Raw genomic sequence first — 20,505 nt, 5'->3', positions numbered from 1 at the left:
GGATATCATGGAGACGATTTATGAGGATGGAGTGGTTAACTGTGTCAGAGGCAGATGAAGGATTGAGGAGGATTAGAACAGAGGGAGAGTTAGAGTCCAGGTTTGAGAGCAGGTCTTGGTGGGTGTTCAGGAGAGCAGTTTCTGTGCTCTTGATGCTGTGAAACCAGACTGGTGATCATGGAGGTAGCCAGCCAAACACTTCAGTGTGGAGGGACAGTTGGGAGATGACTAGCTTCTCCATGAGTTTGCCAATAAAGGGGTGATAGAGAACGGGCAATAGTTAGCTGGTCAAGAAGGGTCAGCAGAATGTCTTATTATTAGAGATTGCACAAGGGAGTGCTTGAGAGGTTGGGGTAAGGTGCCTGTGGTGAAGGAATGGTTATAGAGGTCAGCCAAGGCACAGGGGAGCACCTGTTTGTAGGAGACTTTCATAGAGCTCAACTCTAGTGTCCTCGTCCGGTGAAATGGAAGAGAAGGAGGAGAGTATGGTGAGGGGACTTACCCTTACCCTTCACCTATCACAAAGCACAAAGTGCAATGAAAATCCACAAATAAAAAGCAGCTACTCCATATGCTGTCAAAACATTTTGGGTTAAAGCTCTAACTCCTACTGGCCCATTAAGGGTGAAATCAACATAACATATTAGTTCTTTCGGGAAAAAATAATGTTTAAAACACATCATCATTAACATTTTGCACTAATCATATCAGTTTCAAGTGAAGCATGTTAACCACCTAACCATAGGAAGAAAGAGAAAAAAAGCTTTCCTCCTATAGTAAATTGATGAACGAATGTGAGAAAAATCATTAGTGAACTGATGAGTTGCCTGTCAAATACTGCAGCAAGATTGTCTTGCATAGGTTGGCACACGACTGGCTCTCCTATTCGATCTGGGTCTTTTCACAGACTTTTCCCCTGTGTTGGGGCTGTTGGCTGGTGACTGTCCTGTTGTTTTTAACCTACCCTGCTGGTTATCACACTAGAGAATTTGCAGCAATGTCCTGCAGGCTGAGTGGTGTGTGGACATGGCCAGCATCAGTGCCCAGGATTGTCACCTTGCATCTCATTTTTTTTAATGAAAATGGAATAGCCCTGCCATGCCAACCTGGGTCATCAGGGTTTGTGAATAACAATGAACCAGCCCAGAATGCAGAGACTCTGGCCAGTGCACAGTGTTGTTGATTGTTATGTTACCATGACTTACTGACAGTTAAAATAATAAAGTTGGCAAAACACCACAACATAAACAAGCTGGGCTTATAAATAAGTGCTGTGGCTGAGCCTTGACAAGCATCCCCGCCCCCACAAATTAAGCACTGATTCCATCAATGTATAGGTGATTGAGGATGTTAAGGGACACATCTTGCGTGTCATGGACAATTTCCCAGGCTGCATGCATGACAGCTACATCTTGCGCCATTCACCCATATATCAGGCCCTGGCATCGGGAACATTTGGCAACACCTGGCTAGTGGGTGAGTATCAGCTATCATGTGAACACACACGTAGTCAATAAAAACACAGAAACACAACAAATCAAAATACATGCAAATAATAACCATTTACTCTTTTTCAGAGGACAGTGCTTACCCGCTGTCACCATTCCTATTGACACCATCAGGAACCCAGCCACCCTGGTGAGGTACACTTCAACAGAGCACAAATACTAGGGGCATGGTGATGTTCACATTCAGAGTGCTCAAGTCAAGCTTCCGCTCCCTTGAACACTCAGGTGGCATATTGCTATATGCTCTCCAGGTAGTATGGAAAATCATGTGGCACGTTGTGTCCTGCTCAATATTGCCCATGTTGTGGCATAGCAGCAGAGGTGCAGGAGGGCTGCTGACCTCAGCCACAGGCACCACCCATTCCCTTAGCAGGTAAAAGGGCACAGGTAAAGGACAAACGCAACCAGGTACTACAATCCTACCTTTCATGAATGACAACTCCTGTGGAACACACACAGTAAAGCCACATCCCTGAGGATCTTCAATTATGTAATTGGGACAATCCAGCTTACCCATAACAACACCCTGAGAATGCACCTCTTGGATTGCCAAACTGTGTGAATCCCATGACAACAAAAGTACACAGCAACCTCATTGATAACCTTGACATGAAGTGCAAAAGCCATGCCCACACACATGTCACAGTGACAGAAAATTGTCCATGCCCCCCCCCACAAAAGGACAGACATTGCAAAGACAGAGCCTGGCATGATTGCTCCATCACATGTGTACCCTTGAATCTGATGCATCAAGTGGAACAAAATGTCTCGCCTAACTGACCTGCTGAAGCTGTGTCCCTCTGCACCATTGCTCACCACCGATCATCACTGCCATGTATGTGCTACTGCAATGGAGAAAATGAATAGTCCCCCATATCCTCAACATGTCCCCTGTTCCATCATGAAGATGTACCAACAATCTCCCAGAAAGCTATCTAGCCACACAGGATACACAAACATAAAAGAGAAATGCATGGTAACACATACCTCACCATCAACAGCCCTTGATCATATCAATATGAACACAGCAGCAACATTACACATGACACATGAGAAAAACATTTAGGCCTCCCACACCCGCACTTCACCAGCAATGCACTACATTCTTCACACATCACCCGCATGCATACTTGTCAACGAGATCGTCCACCTATATGGAAGGTTAGAGTCAGGTAATTTGCATTTCCATGCAATATGGACAGGTGTGGACTGGGAACCAAAAGGAGCACTTGAAACAATTCCCAGAGAGGACCCAAATCAAACTCAAACAACAAGCCCAACCCCTTTCCCATGGGAAAATGTGGAAACACCACACAAAAGAGGCCCAGGGTGCAGATGCCTACAATGAAAACGCCAGACTTCCCAATAGGCCAGTCCACCCCTGATCATGGATTGGCTACTCAACATGACACGTCATGAAATGACATTCACTGCTGACCTCACGGGAGTACACATGTCATATCACACAAGAAAGCTACTACACCCGCCCTTACCAAAAACATGTTTATACATTTGCAGTCTCAAATACAATTGATAGCGAATTGGTCTTTGGTTGACAGTGTTTTTATTTTGGTAAAGGTAATTTGGGTGCTGCTTGATGGTGACTAGTAACACTCAGACTGCCGAGTGTGTCACAATTTATGAAGAACAGAATTTTCAAGTCACCTTCTAGTGCACCTGAAGTTAACGCTAACTATAGGGTAAATGATCTTCCAAAAATCATGTTTGTTGTATCATGAGGCTTTTTTATTCCAAAACTGATCCTCCAAAAATTGTTCTTAAATAGTAGTGCCCTCTACACGTGTTTCACCAAATCTATTGGCTCATCAGGAGGGATTTATAACAGAAAATTCAATTCAAATTCATTGATTAGATATAAACATGCTTAAAAGAAAAGAAAAAAAATCATATATATAACTAATGTGCATCTCTAGCAATGTGAAAGCAAAGACATGTGCAAAGGAACATCCCGAGGAGACTCATATCCGTGATAACAGTGAACACCACCCAATCATCACTATATTACACAAACATTTCAAACCCTATGTGTGCCACACCATGCCAATATTGGAATGCACATGTCACCAGCCAAGGAAATGAATGACGGTCTACAGCCTTACCTCGTGGTACAACTGTGGTGATGTGAATCCCTCACCACCTCCACCTAACACTGGGCCTCTGCATTGGTGTTAGGAGTGCCAGTATCCAGCAGAGGTGAAGAGGACTTGGGTTTGAATAGGGTGCTGGGGGATCCTCTCAAGGAGTGTGAGCAGTGCATGTGGCAATATACCTGAAATTACATTGGGCATGTGTTTGGACCAGCTGAAGGAGTGTGTCTGACAGACTGCAATGTAGAATGGAATGTTCATGTGAATGTGGGAGGATGTAACAGTCCACAACACCATAGCAATTGACTCCACTGAGTATGGCTGCATGTCCAATACCTCAGCTCAAAGATGTGTCCACTACCATGAGCAGTTGACTCACGGCCATCACAATGGCCCAGACATGAGGACAAAAAAAGAATAGCACAATCCATCCTGGATGCGGGAAGATGCAAATTATCCAGTCCACCTTGGATGGGGAAACAAATCAAATACAGCTCACCCTGGATGGGGGGAAAATCGAATACAGTCCACCTTGTGTGGTGTGGGGGTCAAATACAGTCCACAGAACAATAAGTATGATAAACATGTTGACCCTAGAGGGGTAGGGGGTAACAAAATATAAAATGAGAAAAATACATACCCCTTCCATGGACTCATGTACACCAGGGTGCATGAAGAAAGGGTGGTGTCTGCAAGAAGATAGGGGTATGTGGGGCCATGGCCAATGGCATCACTTGCATAATTCAACTGGAACATCTATCCTGTAGTAGATCCTGGGATGGTGTACTCTGACCATGCAATGCCAAAGCCTAGTCTTAATCTTCATTGGCTATGGCCATTCAGTAGAGGGATATGTGTATGGGGGCCCTAATTGCTACATGGTCCAGGAGATGGAAGTCGCGAGTGGCAAAAGAGTATTTATGCATGCTGACCCTTGACGTCTCCAACCGCATGTTGAGAGATTGCCTCAAGGATCTGTGTCTTGACAGGGGGATTCCCTTAAGGTCAATATCTCTGCATGTAGGCATTTACTGTGGGATTCTGTGTCTTGACAGTGGGATTCTCTTAAGAACAACATCCCTGCCTGCCTGCATTTACTCTGGGGTTCTGTCTATTGACATTGGGATACCCTTGAAGCCAACATCTCCCAATGCAGTGTTTCCCTCAAGGTATCCATCTCCTGCCCTAGTGGTCCCGTGAAGCAACAACTCATCATGCAGGGATTTTCTCAAAATTGAATCATCATTGTGAATCGTCTGCCTCAGTTGTTGCATGTCCTCTCTCCTCGCCTGTCGCAATAGGCGAAGTTCAGCAGAGTCTGCAGCCTTTGAGGAGTCTTGCAGGACTTCGCCCGGTAGGGCACTTGCACACATCAACTCCTCCTCCCACTCGAAGTGTCGAGGAACCACACGTCCACCACATTTAAAGGGCCTACCAATCTGAGATGCTGAAGCCTGGCCTCATCACATTGAGTGCACTGTAACTGGCTAGTAGTGTACAACCCTCTGACTGACACCAGCCTCCGCTACTGGCTCCATGATGGCTGAAGACAATCTTGCAGATACTGAACCCACCATTGATGCAGGGCCTCCCACTGTAATGCCCAGAGTCTCCTGGCTCTCTTCCTAAAACTCAGTAGCCTAAAGGAACTCAAGAAGCTCTGTGTCATCCAGACTAATCAATGGTGTACCCTCCACTATGCCCCTCTTTATGCCTTCCACATCAGATTTGGTAGCTTCATTGCAAGACGAGTCAGCACGCCTGCCGATGATGGCCTGCAACACAAGGGGATTCTTACCAAGCACAGCACCCTGTTCTGCACTGGTTGATGGCTGTACCTCATTCATCTCCTCCTAATCTGCTGCGTCCTCACCTGCACAAAGCAGACAACAAGATTCAGAGTACTACATACCCAGCAAAAAAGAATATGTGAATTCAAATTCATATATTGAAACTGGGCATCCTGAAATGTGAAAGGCACAGGTGACTGACATTCAATGCTCTGTGCAGTAATGTCACTGCATATTAGGTCCTGCATCAAGCCACAGATTGTCATAGGTGACCATACTTAATTACATGCATGTATGATAGTGGAAGGTCCAACAGTGGATGGATGGAGTTCCGTGAAAAAATGCTCACACCCCTACTCAATTTCATCCATGCCTACTTGCAGCATGTGGCAGCATCACATTTTCTAACGCTGACGAACCATGCATGCAAGAATTTATGTTTCAAGAATCCTTATCAACCCCTTTGCCACATTGACCAAGTCCCGATTTGTATTTATTTTTATTTATTGTTTTATATAGCTTCTTAATCCTTAATGTTGAACACGCTCAAATGCATCTCTACTATGTATGAGGAGAGTGCAACATGGATATAACAAGTGTGCACATGCATAACCAGTGAATAATTGTCACTCCAAATACGGAATCATCATCAATCATACATTTTTGGGGCAATCATTGTCCCCTCTGTATAGAACACACCCTCATGCAACTTCTTACTGACATTGTCGCTCATCCATGTCCACTGGCCGCCAGGGCCAGTGAATGGATGACTCTGACATCCTACACCGATTAGTGTCATTCAAGGTGAGTCAACGTTTTTGTTCATGATGCACTATCCACAATCATGACACTGCAAGTTTGTCCAATGACATGTGACTTGCAGGCCATTGGCACATATAGGTGTATTGGTGTTGCCACAGAATTCTGTATACAGTAATGTGTGCTGTAAGTTCAATGCCAACCGCATACATACTGCAAGCATCCACCTTCTAGGATGCACAACATGTAATGGACATGCCCCTGGATGCATTACTGTAGTACTCATGGTGGGGTGAGATGGACCACTCCTAACTATATTATAACATGTGATAGCATATCATGTGTTGAGGTAAGCATACATAGCAGGCACAAATGGCACTCACCTGATGTGGCTGCATAGGTGTCCATGCCTTGAATGCCACCCACCTGTTCACTGCTTATGAGATCACTGGTGACATCTTCAAATGGAGTCAGCTCCTCAGCATGTGTTGATCAACCTACACTAGCCTGGGCAGAGGCCACATTACTGCCAAGCTTCTCCTCCGTTCGCCCATCCTTTTTTGGACCTCTCCTGCAGTCCGCCTCTCCACCACGCAGGCATTTATCAAGTCTGTGACCTCCTGCCACATCCTCCACAGCTGGATTACAGGAAGGGTACTGCCAGCCCAAGGGTACAAGTCGACCTGGCATTCATCAATGTAATCAATGAGAATTGTTAACTCCTCTGAAAAGCACCTCTTTCTTGGTATCCCCTTCTCCTTCATCTGTGCCTCTTCATGGGGTGCTGCCTGTTCAAGCTCTACAGCCTGGCCCCTCTTAGCCCTACTGGCCTTTGGTGGTGCAGGGACATCTGTAGGTTCACCATTACATTGAGCAGGTGGACCCTTCTTCGCCCTCTTCCCCATCCTCGCCCTCTCCACCGAGCCCTCCCACTCATGGTGCAAGCAGTGTTGATGGCAATATACATTCAAATACTGGCACAGCATCTGCTCGGTAGCCCCTAAGGATCGCTGCCTCTGTGCACACCAGGAAATCTGCATGATTACCGTATTTATCACTGCTTCAATTTACGCATGGTACCTTATAAGCATCACCGACTCTGGGCACAGCAGGGCATGTAATTCACAGGTTTACACGTGTGTATACGCTGCATGTGTGCAGCATGGAATGTACGCCGCAAGGACCCTTCCTCTGATTTTCACACTACTGCCTCATGCACAAATTCATATCTTGTGCATATCATGCCTCCTCAAGCCTCAACATCTCCTGCTGCCTGGAAACGTGTCACTGGCTGCTGACCACTAGCACTGCCTTGGAGTACCTGGTATTCCCCCTAGCCTGGTCCCCTGAGGCTCTCTTATCAGCCTCTGTGACACCCTAATCTGCCATGTTAGGACTTCCACACCTCGAAACCACCACCACAGCTCCACAGCATGCATCATCAGGGCACAACTTCACCCTACCAGCCTCAGGTGCACCATGTCCTGGACATTGACAAGCACCCCTAAGGCGAGGCTGAGGCATGTCAACATCACTGAAGAAGAGGTTGGCATCCTGGAGGAGCAGGTCCTGGCCCATTATGATGCCCTCTTCAAACCGGAGAAGCAGCTTGGGACATGTGGGCATCAGAAGATCTGGGCGGACACCATGTGGAGAGGGTGGCAGTCTGTACACGGTATCCTCCTAGGAAGCACTGGGATGACCTCAGGATCCGGAGGCAGGTGAAGGTGCAGGCAGCCCTCGGGGTAGGTGCTTCCATTAGAAGTGTACTATGCAGGCCACCATTGGGTGTCAGCCCTTCAACTCTGGGTCCTGGAGAGGATAAAACAAGCAGTCCATGCCCAGGTCCTTGACCTACAGGCACGGATCTAAGCTGCTGGTGAGTACTGACAGGGTAAAGTGGTAGCGATGGCTGAGCAGCCAGACTTATCTCAAGAGTAAAGTGAGCAGTATCAGAGTTTACACAAAGGACACCAATCACTATGGTTCAAACAAACACTGAGTCAAGGTTTCTGAGTAAAATAATATACATTTATTTACACCATCAGTTGTAAAACAGTTCACTATTATAAAGCAGCAGAAAATCACAATCTTAATATACTACACAACACCCAATCAATTCTGGACAAGTTAAGCTCAAAATGAAGTGTGAGCAAAATGGCACGCCAGCAATTTAAAAGGGAGGAAAGACAAGGTTATTCAAAATCAATAGCACCAACAAGTATAGGCAGGGCAAATAGGCCTGGGCCAATGTTAATGGTTCAGAGTCTTTGCAGAGGGTCACACAGTTCAGAGTAGTTTGCGGTTAAGTCTTTGCCAAGAGTTCAAAACAAAGTTGGTCGGAGGAAAGGTTATGTGAAAAGGAAGAGAAGGATGAGCCTTCGCAGAGGTGAAAGATTTCAAGCACTTTCACCATGGGCGGACGGAACGAACAACCGGATTTGCACAGTACCTTAAATGGAGAAGAATGCTGTAGCTGAGGCAGTTGTTCCTGGCAGTTCCTGCAGGCTCACGGTTCCTGAAATGACTGTCATGGTGACAAGAAGGAGGATGTCTTGGGGGTCCTGCACTGCTCAGGGAGGAAGCCAGCAGCGGAGCAAAACGTTGAATAAAAGGTACGCTCCTTAAAACCCAAACAGGTTCCGTTCCTCCTGGCTATCCGGTTCACTGCAGCAATGCACACCAAATTTGACCAGGAGAGGGAGGTCGGCGTTTGGTGTTTGGCAAGCTGGTTGGTCCCACCAAGCTCAAGGGAAGAAGATTCATTGCAGATCTTCTCTGTCATTGAAGTTTCGGGCGATTCGGACTTGCAGCAGGGCTTCACCGGGATGTCCAGTAGTTGCAGTAGTCGTCTTCCTTCAGCTTCTCTTCGGTTCTCTCGATCCAGTGATGACTCTGCCTTCCAGTCTCAGAGGCCTGCCTTTTAAGCATTTTTCCCCATTCACACCAGCCTAGCTGTCAATCACTCAGCAGGGTGGCTGTTCTGGCGGGACAGTCACCACAGTCAATCACACAGAGTACAACATGGGTCACCAAGGAGACCCTGTGCAGGGAGTCTCCAACCCCTCCCTCACATCCTGTCTCCCTCAGACATTCAGGCGCTTAAAGGGATAGTCCAGTAAAACATTTTATTTAAAAAATAGATAGGCAACATTAAAAAAAAATACTAGCACTTTTTTTTTAAACTTCCTATGTACAATTTTGAGCTATTCAAGCTCAAAATTCGCAAAAGCAAGCACATGGGCGCATTCATTTTGTGAAATGGATGCCCACCTGTGCTGGCTTTTGCTTTTGCGGCACTAATGAAGGAAAAGCCAGCCAGCTGTAGTAAACAAAAGCTACCGCTGGGTGGCTTTTCCTTCATTGGTGCCGGGACTCGGAGGACGCGGACCAGAGACCAGAGCAGGAAAGCTGCAGCTGAATCTCGGTAAGTGCTTGTTTGTTTGTTTGTTTGTTTATTATTTGTAGCGCACGCCAGACCCGAGGGTAACCGGGCGCTTTGTTCAAGAATACTTTAAACTTTACAGGTTACACATGTTTACAGATAGCAATTACTCGCATATAATAGTTACATAATACAGGACAGTAGGAAAATATACATTGCACACGATATGTACAATTGGAAAGTGGAGAGTATATACAGTTGTCTCCAGATGTATGCAGAGTTTGTCTTGTTGGTCAGTAGTTATGTAGGCATAGGGATGGTTTATAGGTAATTTTCTTTGATCCATTTCATGCAGTTAGATCTGAAGTGAGAGTAGGATTGGGAGGATCTTAGGCAGGGCGGGAGGGAGTTCCAAAGCTGGGCAGCTTTGACCGGGAAGCTATTTCCTCCGGCCGTACTTAGTTTAAATGGGGGTATCACTAACTGGTTGGCGTATGCTTCTCTGGTAGGCCTAGAGGAGGTTTTCCTATTAAATCTTGCAGTGAGATATTTGGGCGCTAGATCGTTAATGCTTTTGAATGTTAAGGAGGCTGTTTTGAGTTTAATTTTGTCCGCTGTGGAGAGCCAGTTGGATTGTCTTCTAGCCTCTGATATATACTCTCTTCTTGGAATTCCTAGGGCAGCTCTGAGAGCATTATTCTGTAGTGTTTGAATCTTTTGCAACATATGTTTGTTGGCCCCTATGTATAGTGCGTTGCAATAGTCCAGTTTCGATAGCACTAATGCTGGAGCAAGGGTGAGGCAGTTGGCGGTGGATAAGTATGGTTTTGCAGCTCTGATCAGCTTGCATGTATATGCGGTGCTGGATGCCATTGCGCTCACTTGTTTGGTTAGGGAGAGGCAGGAATCAAGGTAAAACCCTAATGTTTTTACCTCTTTTGCTACCTTGATAGTGTTACCATCTATGACGAAGGAAGAGTATTAATCTTTTAATCTTTTGATATTTTGTTTGTTACCCAATATGATGAGTTCCGTTTTGTCATCATTCAGGCATAGTCCATGACTGGCCATCCATGCCAGAGTGATGAGGTAAATCTTGTTCACCAAGGCCAAATCTTGTTCATAATCCCCTGAAAGTGGAATGAGAATCTGAGTGTCATCCGCATAGTTAGTGTAGGTGACACCCAGATTGTCCAGATCATCGAACAAGGGCTTTGTGAAGATGTTGTACATAGTGGGGGAGACACAAGAGCCCTGTGGGACTCCACATGTGATGGACACAGGGTCAGCTGCAGCAGAAGTAGAGAAGACCCTCATCGTTCTACCGGTTAGGAATGATTTGATCCATGCAATGGCATGTGTGGAGAAGTGGGCAGCTGTTTCTAGGTGGGTGCAGAGCACGTCATGATCCACCTGGTCAAATGCTGCAGAAAGATCCAGTAAGAGGAGTAAGGCCATCTTTCCGGAGTCTCTCAGCTCGTCAACCTGGGTTTTGAGATCGATGAGCGCAGTTTCAGTTCCGTGCTGGGGTCTGAAACCTGATTGTCTTGTGCCTAGAAGATGGTGCAGCTCCAGGTGTTTTTGAATCTGTAAGTAGGCTACCCTGTCTAAGATTTTTAACAGGAAGGGTACGGTTGTGATAGGCCTATAGTTGGTCGGGATGGATGGGTCCAATGTTTGTTTTTTAAGGAGGGGAGGACCCAAGATTGTTTAAGGTTATCTGGTATGGTGCCTGATGCAAAGGATGCATTGATAAGCTTGGAAATGAATGGGGAAAGGTCTCTGGCCGCGTCTTTTATTAGTTGGGCTGGGCATAGATCGCCTCGGCAATTGGAAGGTTTGAGTGAAAGTATTATCTTTTCAGTTTCAAGTATAGTTACTTTCGTGAAGTTAAATTTATGGTCTGGTTTAGTGCTGGTTGTTAGTTTACCTCTTTGGTTGGTTGGAGGTGGAATATTCTGTTTCTTTTTCTCAATTTTTGTTTGTAGTGTGGCTTTTTTGTCATTTAGTGCTTTTTGGATGTTCGAGCACCACATTTTATTTTTGTCACAGTTATCTTGAACAGGAATAGGGTTTTCTAGTTCCTTTAGTATAAGGAATAGTTCTTTGGTTCCAGATTTAGCCTGCAGTATTCTATTGTTGAAGTTCTCTTTTTTTGCTTTCTTTATTTCATTTTTGTAGGTCTTAGAGGCATTGATGAGTGCAGTTTTATTTGTCTCTGTTGGGGTTAGTCGCCAAGCAGATTCGCATTTGCGTTTTTCTAATCTTAGAGATTTAAGGTGAGGGGTAAACCAGGTGCTATTTATTTTTTAAAAAAATAAGCACTAGCTGTTTTTTTTTTCTAAGTTTTCCGGGCTGGAGGAGCCCGGAAAACTTAGAAATAAAACCGCAGCTTTAAAAACATTGTGTTTATGTTTGCAGTCGCTTTTGAAGCGACCGCAAACATAAATACAACGTTGTGTTTGAAAACGCTGTGGTTTTTCTTAACAAGTTTCTCAGGCTCCTCTGGCTCGGAGGAGCCTGAGAAACTCGGAAAGAAAAACCGCAGCGTTTTCAAACACAACCGCGTTGTGTTTCTGCCTGCTGTGGCTATCACTTTGGGTCTCCGGTGCTCCCCAAGGGGAGCACCGGAGACCCAAAGTGAAAGCCAAGACAGGCAGAAACACAACGCGGTTGTGTTTACATGCCGCAGTGTTTCTGCCTACAGCTGATTTCACATTTGGGGCTTTCGGGCTCCCCACGGGGGGCCCGAGAGCCCCAAATGGGAAATGCTAAATGCTGCAGTGTTTCTGCCTAAATCTGATTTCTCATTTGGGGCTCTGGGGCTCCCCGTGGGGAGCCCGAGAGCCCCAAATGGGAAATGCTAAATGCTGCAGTGTTTCTGCCTAAATCTGCCTTCTCATTTGGGGCTCTCGGGCCCCCCGTGGGGAGCCCGAGAGCCCCAAATGGGAAAGCAGATTTAGGCAGAAACACAACCGCTGTCATGATGCCCGCTCCCGGGGAGTCGGTTCAAGCCCTGCGTCCCCAAAAGCGGACATCCAGTCCCCAAGGAAGGACCCAGCAACCCCATATAGGGGCCCTTTGGACAGTGTCCTGGTGCCTGTGGCACCAGGCTCATAAAAGACATCAGAATTCCTCGAAAATATTGTTTGGCTACATGGATTCCCATCTATACTAATCTCTGACCGGGGAAGCCAATTAATTTCCCACTTCTGGCGCAAATGTTGTCAAATGGCACAGATCGACGTAAGATTATCAACCAGTCACCACCCTCAGACCGATGGTCAGACCGAGAGGACAAATCAGACCCTTGAGCAATACTTACGGTGTATGTTACAGCAATCTGAAAGCAACTGGAAAGACATTCTTTGGATAGCCGAATACGCATATAATAATTCGGTACACTCTGGAACTGGCCACAGTCCTTTTTATACTTTGTTTGGGCATCACCCTCGAACCTCAAACCTTGACTCACCTCAGAACCTCGGAATGCCTGCAGTAGAACATCTGCATTCTACAATTACCCAAGCCTTCAAATAGGCAACTACGCATTTACAACAAGCCAAGAGAAAATACAAGGAGAATGCTGATCTACATCGGTGTGAAGCACCTCCGTATCAGATTGGGGATCAAGTGTGGTTAGCTACCAGACATTTACCACTCAAAGGGCCTCGAACTTTTAACCCAAAATATCTGGGACCTTATTCTATTACGGCAATAATGAACCCAGTTGCTGTTAAACTTGATTTACAAGCTAGTATGCAAATTCACCCTGTTTTTCATGTGTCACTTCTGAAACCAGTGGTACCCGGAACCCGACTACTCAAACCTCCAGAACCTATTCCAATAGATGGGGAGCCCGAATTCGAAGTGAAGAACATTTTAGACTCAAAAATGTTTAGGTCAAAACTGTTCTACCTAATTGATTGGAAGGGGTACGGACCTCAGGAGAGGTCATGGGAACCCAGCGACCATGTGCATGCACCTCGATTAGTCAGGAAATTCCACCGACTCTTCCCAGAAAAACCAACACCCCCGGAGGGAACAACCTTGGGAGGGGCCTTGGGAGGGAGTGCTGTCATGATGCCCGCTCCCGGCGAGCCGGTTCAAGCCCTGCGTCCCCGAAAGCGGACATCCAGTCCCCAAGGAAGGACCCAGCAACCCCACATAGGGGCCCTTTGGACAGAGTCCTGGCGCCTATGGCGCCAGGCTCATAAAAGACATCAGTCCTGGCGCCATAGGCGCCAGGCTCATTATGGATGTGCTTGGGTGCACTTACCTGATGTAGACCATGCTGCAGGATCCCGGCCTCCTTGAGGCCTGAAAGGAACTACTTTACCTGTGGGACTAATTTACCATCCGGGCGTGGTCGGGGAAGGATACATACCTGGAACTTCTTCCAAGGCTATTTAAACCCCACCCGAACAGCCACACGTGCTTCGCGTTGTTCTGCATCTAGCAGCTGGACGCTCACTGTGTCTGCTCCTGCATCCTGACTTCTGCCACGCCTGCCAGCATCCTGGATCACCTGCAAAGGAGGAGAAGAAGAGAACAGAAGAAGGAAAAGTCCTTACCTGCTAAATCTGCATCCCGGAGACATCTCGCCGACAATCCTGAAAAGGAAGACTTTTATTTAAAAGCTCATCGCGTCGATCGCTGCAGCGCCGCATTCCACTCACCTTTACGGGGCGCCTCCATGTTCAGCAGCGATCATCCAGATTCACAGTCAAGCCCCAGCACCTAGGGAGAAAAAGACCAGAACAAAAGGTGAGAGAGAGAAGGGAATAAGGAAAGCTAAATCTCCATGTTAAGACTTACCTGTTGATTCATTCCCTCTTCATTTCGGGTCTGCGCCTCATCCTGGCATTTCCGGACCCCGGCCCCTAAGGGGAAAAAATAGACATCACTGTTAATGAGCGAATGAAAAGAAATTACCAAAAAACGCTCATTAAAGACTTACCTGATTTCTACAAGGATTTCACCTCTCATCTCGGGTCGGTGCCTGTTCCCCGGCATTCCGTACCCCGGCCCCTATGGGGAAAAAGACACTAGCATTAGTACATTAATGCATGGACACAAGGGGAACCTCTTATCAAAAAACTTACCTGGAAGCCAAGCAAGTTTGGTTCTCACCAATCCGAAAATCCAGTGAAGTAACTGGATACCAACGCACCCCTGCATCAGAAGCAGGATGGAGAGTTCGTCCTTCCAGACCCTAAGGTGAGACGCTACGAGGAATCACAGAAGGGTTTCGAGGAGGGTGAGAGGGGAAAGTGGGAGGCTGATTGCATTACCCCGCAGACAGTTAATCCCCTATTTTCGCCTACAGAAGGATACTTCTGCGAGCCAGACAAGCCAGATTTGGGGGCCCGGTCCAGTCCGTCTTCCGAACCCTGCGCATCACCTTAGAAGAGGTCACAGCAGCGCGAACCAGGCCAGCGCCTCCGTGGGAGTCAGGTGAGCGTTACAACCGCGTTGTGTTTCTGCCTGCCTTGGCTTTCACTTTGGGTCTCCGGTGCTTCCCTGGGGGAGCACCGGAGACCCAAAATGATAGCCACAGCAGGAAGAAACACAACGCGGTTGTTTTTGAAAATGCTGCGGTTTTTCTTTCCGAGTTTCTCAGGCTCCTCTGAGCCGGAGGAGCCTGAGAAACTTGGAAAGAAAAACCGCAATGTGTTCAAACACAACGTTGTATTTATGTTTGCGGTCACTCCAAAATTGACCGCAAACATAAATACAACGTTTTTAAAGCTGCAATTTTATTTATAAGTTTTCCGGGCTCCTACAGCCCGGAAAACTTAGAAAAAATACTGCAGCTAGTGCTTATTTTTTAAAATAAATAAATAGCACTTACTGAGATTCAGCTGCAGCTTTCCTGCTCTGGTCTCCGGTCCGCGTCCTCCGAGTCCCGGCACCAGTGAAGGAAAAGCCACCCAGCGGTAGCTTTTGTTTACTACAGCTGGCTGGCTTTTCCTTCATTAGTGCCGCAAAAGCAAAAGCCAGCACAGGCGGGCATCCATTTCACAAAATGGATGTGCCCATGTGCTTGCTTTTGCGAATTTTGAGCTTGAATAGCTCAAAATTTTACATAGGAAGTTTAAAAAAAAAAGTGCTAGTATTTTTTTTTAATGTTGCCTATCTATTTTTTAAATAACGTGTTTTACTGGGCTATCCCTTTAAAGAGGGCTTCTGTGCAGAAGCCCACCAAAGAAAGGCAAACAAAGGAACCAAACCTGGTTTGACGTGCAGAGTAAAACACAAGAACGACCTTTACGAAAAGAAATGGCGAATAAACCCAGCCAGAACCAAATAAAAATAAAAGGTGTCCAGCGGGTTAGAGTTTGAGGATACCACCATAGCCACTAATGTTACCGAGGCTATTTTCATAGCTTGCAGTAGAATAAAAAGGGTATATACCACTGCGACCAGCCAAATCCTAGAGAAAGGGGAACATAAAAATGTACCATGAGAATCAGACAAAAGGGGATAACTATTAACCCCTCCATTACTCTATTGGAAGATAGGTTGTACTGGGTATGTACATTTAAAAAGACTAGTAAAGTCAATGGCAACTTTACATGTTCTGGGAGACAATAGTTAGTCCCAGAAAATGGAGTTTAAAGTGGGAAGACTGAAAAAGACAACCCTGTGTCACTGCACTGAAGGTGTTGTGTGACACACAGTAAAAAGATGATACCTATGCAGATGGTGAGACTCCATATCCATGAACACAAAATGTACAACACACAGCAAAACACATGTACGAGTAGGAAAAAAGGCTCATACTCTTACCAGGTAAAAAAATGAAACCCTAGAAATCCAGCAGAGCTGCTGGGGGATTCAAAATGTAAAGGAAATTAGCCATTCTGGAGAATTCTCCCTAACAAGAATGACTGCATTACTGCAGTATCCAGTGATTTTACCTCATAAAAATAGAGAATGACATTTTAACAAATAGAAAATACAGAGAAAAAAATACAATAAAAAAAGATATGTGGGGGTGGGGTAAGTGGTTAAATCTGATGCGGAGAGGTTTGGGGCGGGGTACTAAACATGCGGAAACAGGGGGCTGTGGGGCTTTGAGGGGACCAAATCATTATTTCTTTCGGTATTTTGGGTTCATTAACACTTCATTCTCTATTTTTGGGTTCGATAACATCACATAGATCCCATTGCTGCTTGATCCTCAGCAACAGTTCCATCTACATCTTGCATGCTTTCATGTCGTACTGTCAGGGGTGCGTATTACTAAATGTGGTTGGATGGAGAAGTGCCTATGGTTCTACAGACACATGTGGCCAGGTGCCCTTTCCATGGCCCTGGCTGCAAGATACAATTGCATCACTGATTAGTTGGTATTGTGTTGTGTAATGAGTTGTTGTCATGTGTATATGGCCACACATCAATGTGCTATGTTCACATGTGCATGTCTCATCATTGCTACTTGTCATTCCGATTTCAGAGCATGGACCTGTGCATGAAGCATTTTCTTGTTAGCTCATGCTGACAGAGTGCCACTAATACTATTGTGGAGAGTACACATGTATTGGCACTTATGATTGATTCCTATGTTCTTTGTTCCCTTTTCCACAATTGCTGTGGCTGGAGAAGATTGTGCAAGCTGTGCTGTGAATCTGCAACCTAGGGAAAATGCCTCCAAATGCAAACACATTCCCGAGGCACGCCCGGTTTTTTACACCTCTTCTAAGGGCGATGTGCCTGGGGGAGCATCCCAAACATCTGAAAATACTGCGGAGGAAGAGTACCAGGATTCCATCATGATGGTGGAGACCTTGGTAGCTATAGCACAGGGCAGTGGTGATGTTGCCACACAGTTGTCCCAATCCATGGAGACCCTCATTAGAGGTATCGGGTTGATGGAGAAGAAGGAGGAGGCCATTGCAGGCCTGCCCATGCTGTAATATAGGAGTATGAAGGTGGATGTGCAAGCTGCACACCTTGCCCTGAGACAGGAGGCTTTGCAATCCACCATGGAGGAGTCAGCACAACCTCCTGTCCCAGGGCCATCTGCTACACCACTACCCACCTTCACGGATGCCTTCACCCAGACAGGGGCTGCACATATGGCCATTGTGGCCATCTGGAATGCAATCCGTCCATTGCTGATGGGTTGCTTGCAGTGGCAGGCATCTATGCATGATGCTGTGCAAGCATCTCATGAGATGCTTGTAGAGCATCACGGGCAGATGGGCCAACTCTTACCCCATCTGGCAGCATCACTGCTTTCCAGTGGTCTCCGTGGACCTCCTCCTCATCTGTGCTCCAGTCATCCTCAATTGAGGCTTCCATGCCAGCTGCCATCATGGCCTCCTGTGCCCCTGTCCCAACATTGGCCATTCTGTATGTGCATGTGTCCCTGGTGGAGGTGAAAGTCTAATCCATGGCTGATGAGATGGCCACTGTGCCTGCCCAGGAGCCTACAGAAGAACAGGCTGTCGAGGAACATCAGGCACTCAAGGGCAGTGCAGATGCTGTACTCCACTAACACAGGCTGTCATCCAAACGAATGGAGTACCCACACCAGAGACATATTGCCAGGCAGCAGGAGATGTTGACAGTGAGGAGGCAAATCCTGGATGGAATTTCCAGAAGGAGGAGGCACACACATGGTGCAAGTGAGGCAGGGGTGACGATGGTGCCTGCAGACACTGGTGTCGGCCCAGGTGCCATTTGTGCGGTACAAGGAGGAAGAGAGGAAGCTGGCATATGATGCGGCAATAGCCAGGACCAGGACTGAGGTTGAAGAGATGTTGGAGCAGACACAGGCTGCCATCCTGGAGGGTTCTTGCAGTGCAGCAGAGAAGATTGAGCATGGGATGATGGAGGCACTGAAAGCCCTCCTGGAAACAACAGAGGCCAGCTTGCAGAAGGCGAAAGTGGAGGGTGAATCAGACTTGAATGAGGCATTGTCAGAGATGGGCATGGACTACCCAATGACTCCTGTATATAGTCGACTTGTGGTAGGGTTTCCTTTTGTTATATTTATTTTTCAAAGATTATTTATTTGCTTGCAATATTGCACATAGTTTTACATCAATACAGTTAAATTGTGTTATTTAACACCACTGTTTTCCATCTCTTTGCCCATGTGTAGCTTTTGTTTGTACATGTTCTCCAACAACTAGGTATGTCCTATGGCTGTCATGTGTGTTTAGGTTACAATCTGTGTGTCATGGCCTATTTGCTTGAGGACATGTGTGCATGCTTCATGTGAGTGTGATGTTTCATTTGATGCCTTCATGGCCAATTTGTATATGTGGACACTGGTAGATGTGGGGTGATGACATGTTAGGGTTGCACATGTCTGACGTCTTTATCATTCACATCTGTTGCTTGGGTAGCTCTGTGCTTTGCAGTACAGATATGTTGGTCATTATTGTACATGAGATGCCTGGGTGTGTCTGACATGTATGCTGTCATTTGGCATGCATGATACTTCCTTTGTTAGTGTGTTCATGGTTTTGGGTCATTTTGGGGGTTGTTTGAGGGGTTCCATGTCATTTCATCGCCTGCCTGTTCATCCCCAGGCTTTTTAACGTGCACATTCCGTCGAAAATGCTCATCTTTTTTTTTTTTGGTGAGGTACCCCCGCAAGCCCCCCTCCCACACTTATTTTTTGCTATTGCCCACCCGCCCAAACCCTTATCTGCCCTTTCCCACCCCCCATAAAAAAATAGATGAGCACATTCGATGGAATGTGCACGTTAAAAAGCCTGGGGATGAACAGGCAGGCGATGAAAGGACGTTGTACCATTTGAGGTAGGCATGCAGGCATTACTTTGATTGACTTGCCCATATGACCATGTGGACATGTGTTTCATAATTAGGGAGGGGAGCATCGCAAGTGTGGAGGTAGCAAGGGACGGTTGCATAATGCCATTTAGGGTGCAGGGGAATTGCATGTTTGCTGTTGACATATCTGTGTTGGTTGAGTATGTATTGGATTGTGTGTCTAATGGTGGTGATGAGCGGAGAGATTTGAAGATGAGAGGTATGTTTCATGATGATGGTTTGGGTCTCTTATTGAGGATGGGTACTCATTTGTTTAGGTGTCTTGCCAGATGTTCCACTTTGCGGGAATGTCTGAGGTATCTGTGAGCAGCACATTCACCTCCGGCCACTCACTTCTCAGGATATCTGTTTCTTGGACGTTGTGTTCCTTTATGCTACCACAGAAGTTTGGGTGGCCCTTTGGAATTTGCTTGTCCATGTGGATGTGATCACACTTCAAAAACAGGTATTGCTTTTTGGCATTGGGGATGTGGTCTCACTCTGATTGACTGGGCTACACACCTCTAATGTGAATCATATCACCTGAACATCAATGGACAAAAGTGTAGCAGCTGTGACAATTGAATTGGCTGTTGTTGTTCAGCTGAGTATGATCCAAGGGGAAGCCATGGACGTGCTGACTGTCCTGGATTCACCAGCACTGCTTCCAAGTGATCATGTTGGAGGAGAATGTCTGCCAGGTGTAGTACATGGAAGAAATATGCCAGAGGAGTTGAGGGTGGTAAGTGCTCCACAGTGAACTGGGCCACGGGTGTTCATGATGCATAGCTTACAGGTGTTGTTTGTGTTTCAACAACTGTAAGGCTGATACCAACATCATACTGAACAGGGCCTACAGGCCTGTTTGACACCTTGTAGGGGCAGTGATTGGGTGTGGGTATCCATTACAGTGGGGTATGTGACTGTACTCTTTTCCCAAAAAGTCATGGGTTTGTGCCAGCATACTGTTTTGTCTGTTCATCAGGCAACAAGATTGGAACATCTGTGGGAGTCAGATTTGTGTGTCTCTATGTGCAAGAGGTATTGGGGGGCATCCAGTGAGCTGTTGTCAGGCAAGTGCAGTAGCCAAATTACGTGGCAGTGTATGTGGTCTAGTTAGGTGGACTGGGGATTCATCATCGACCTTTGTAAGCAAAATGGTT

The sequence above is a fragment of the Ambystoma mexicanum genome, chromosome 12 (assembly GCF_040938575.1).
Source record: "Ambystoma mexicanum isolate Mex_15411 chromosome 12, UKY_AmexF1_1, whole genome shotgun sequence".
In the NCBI taxonomy this organism is placed as follows: Eukaryota; Metazoa; Chordata; class Amphibia; order Caudata; family Ambystomatidae; genus Ambystoma; species Ambystoma mexicanum.
Note: the sequence above shows the minus strand (reverse complement) of the source record.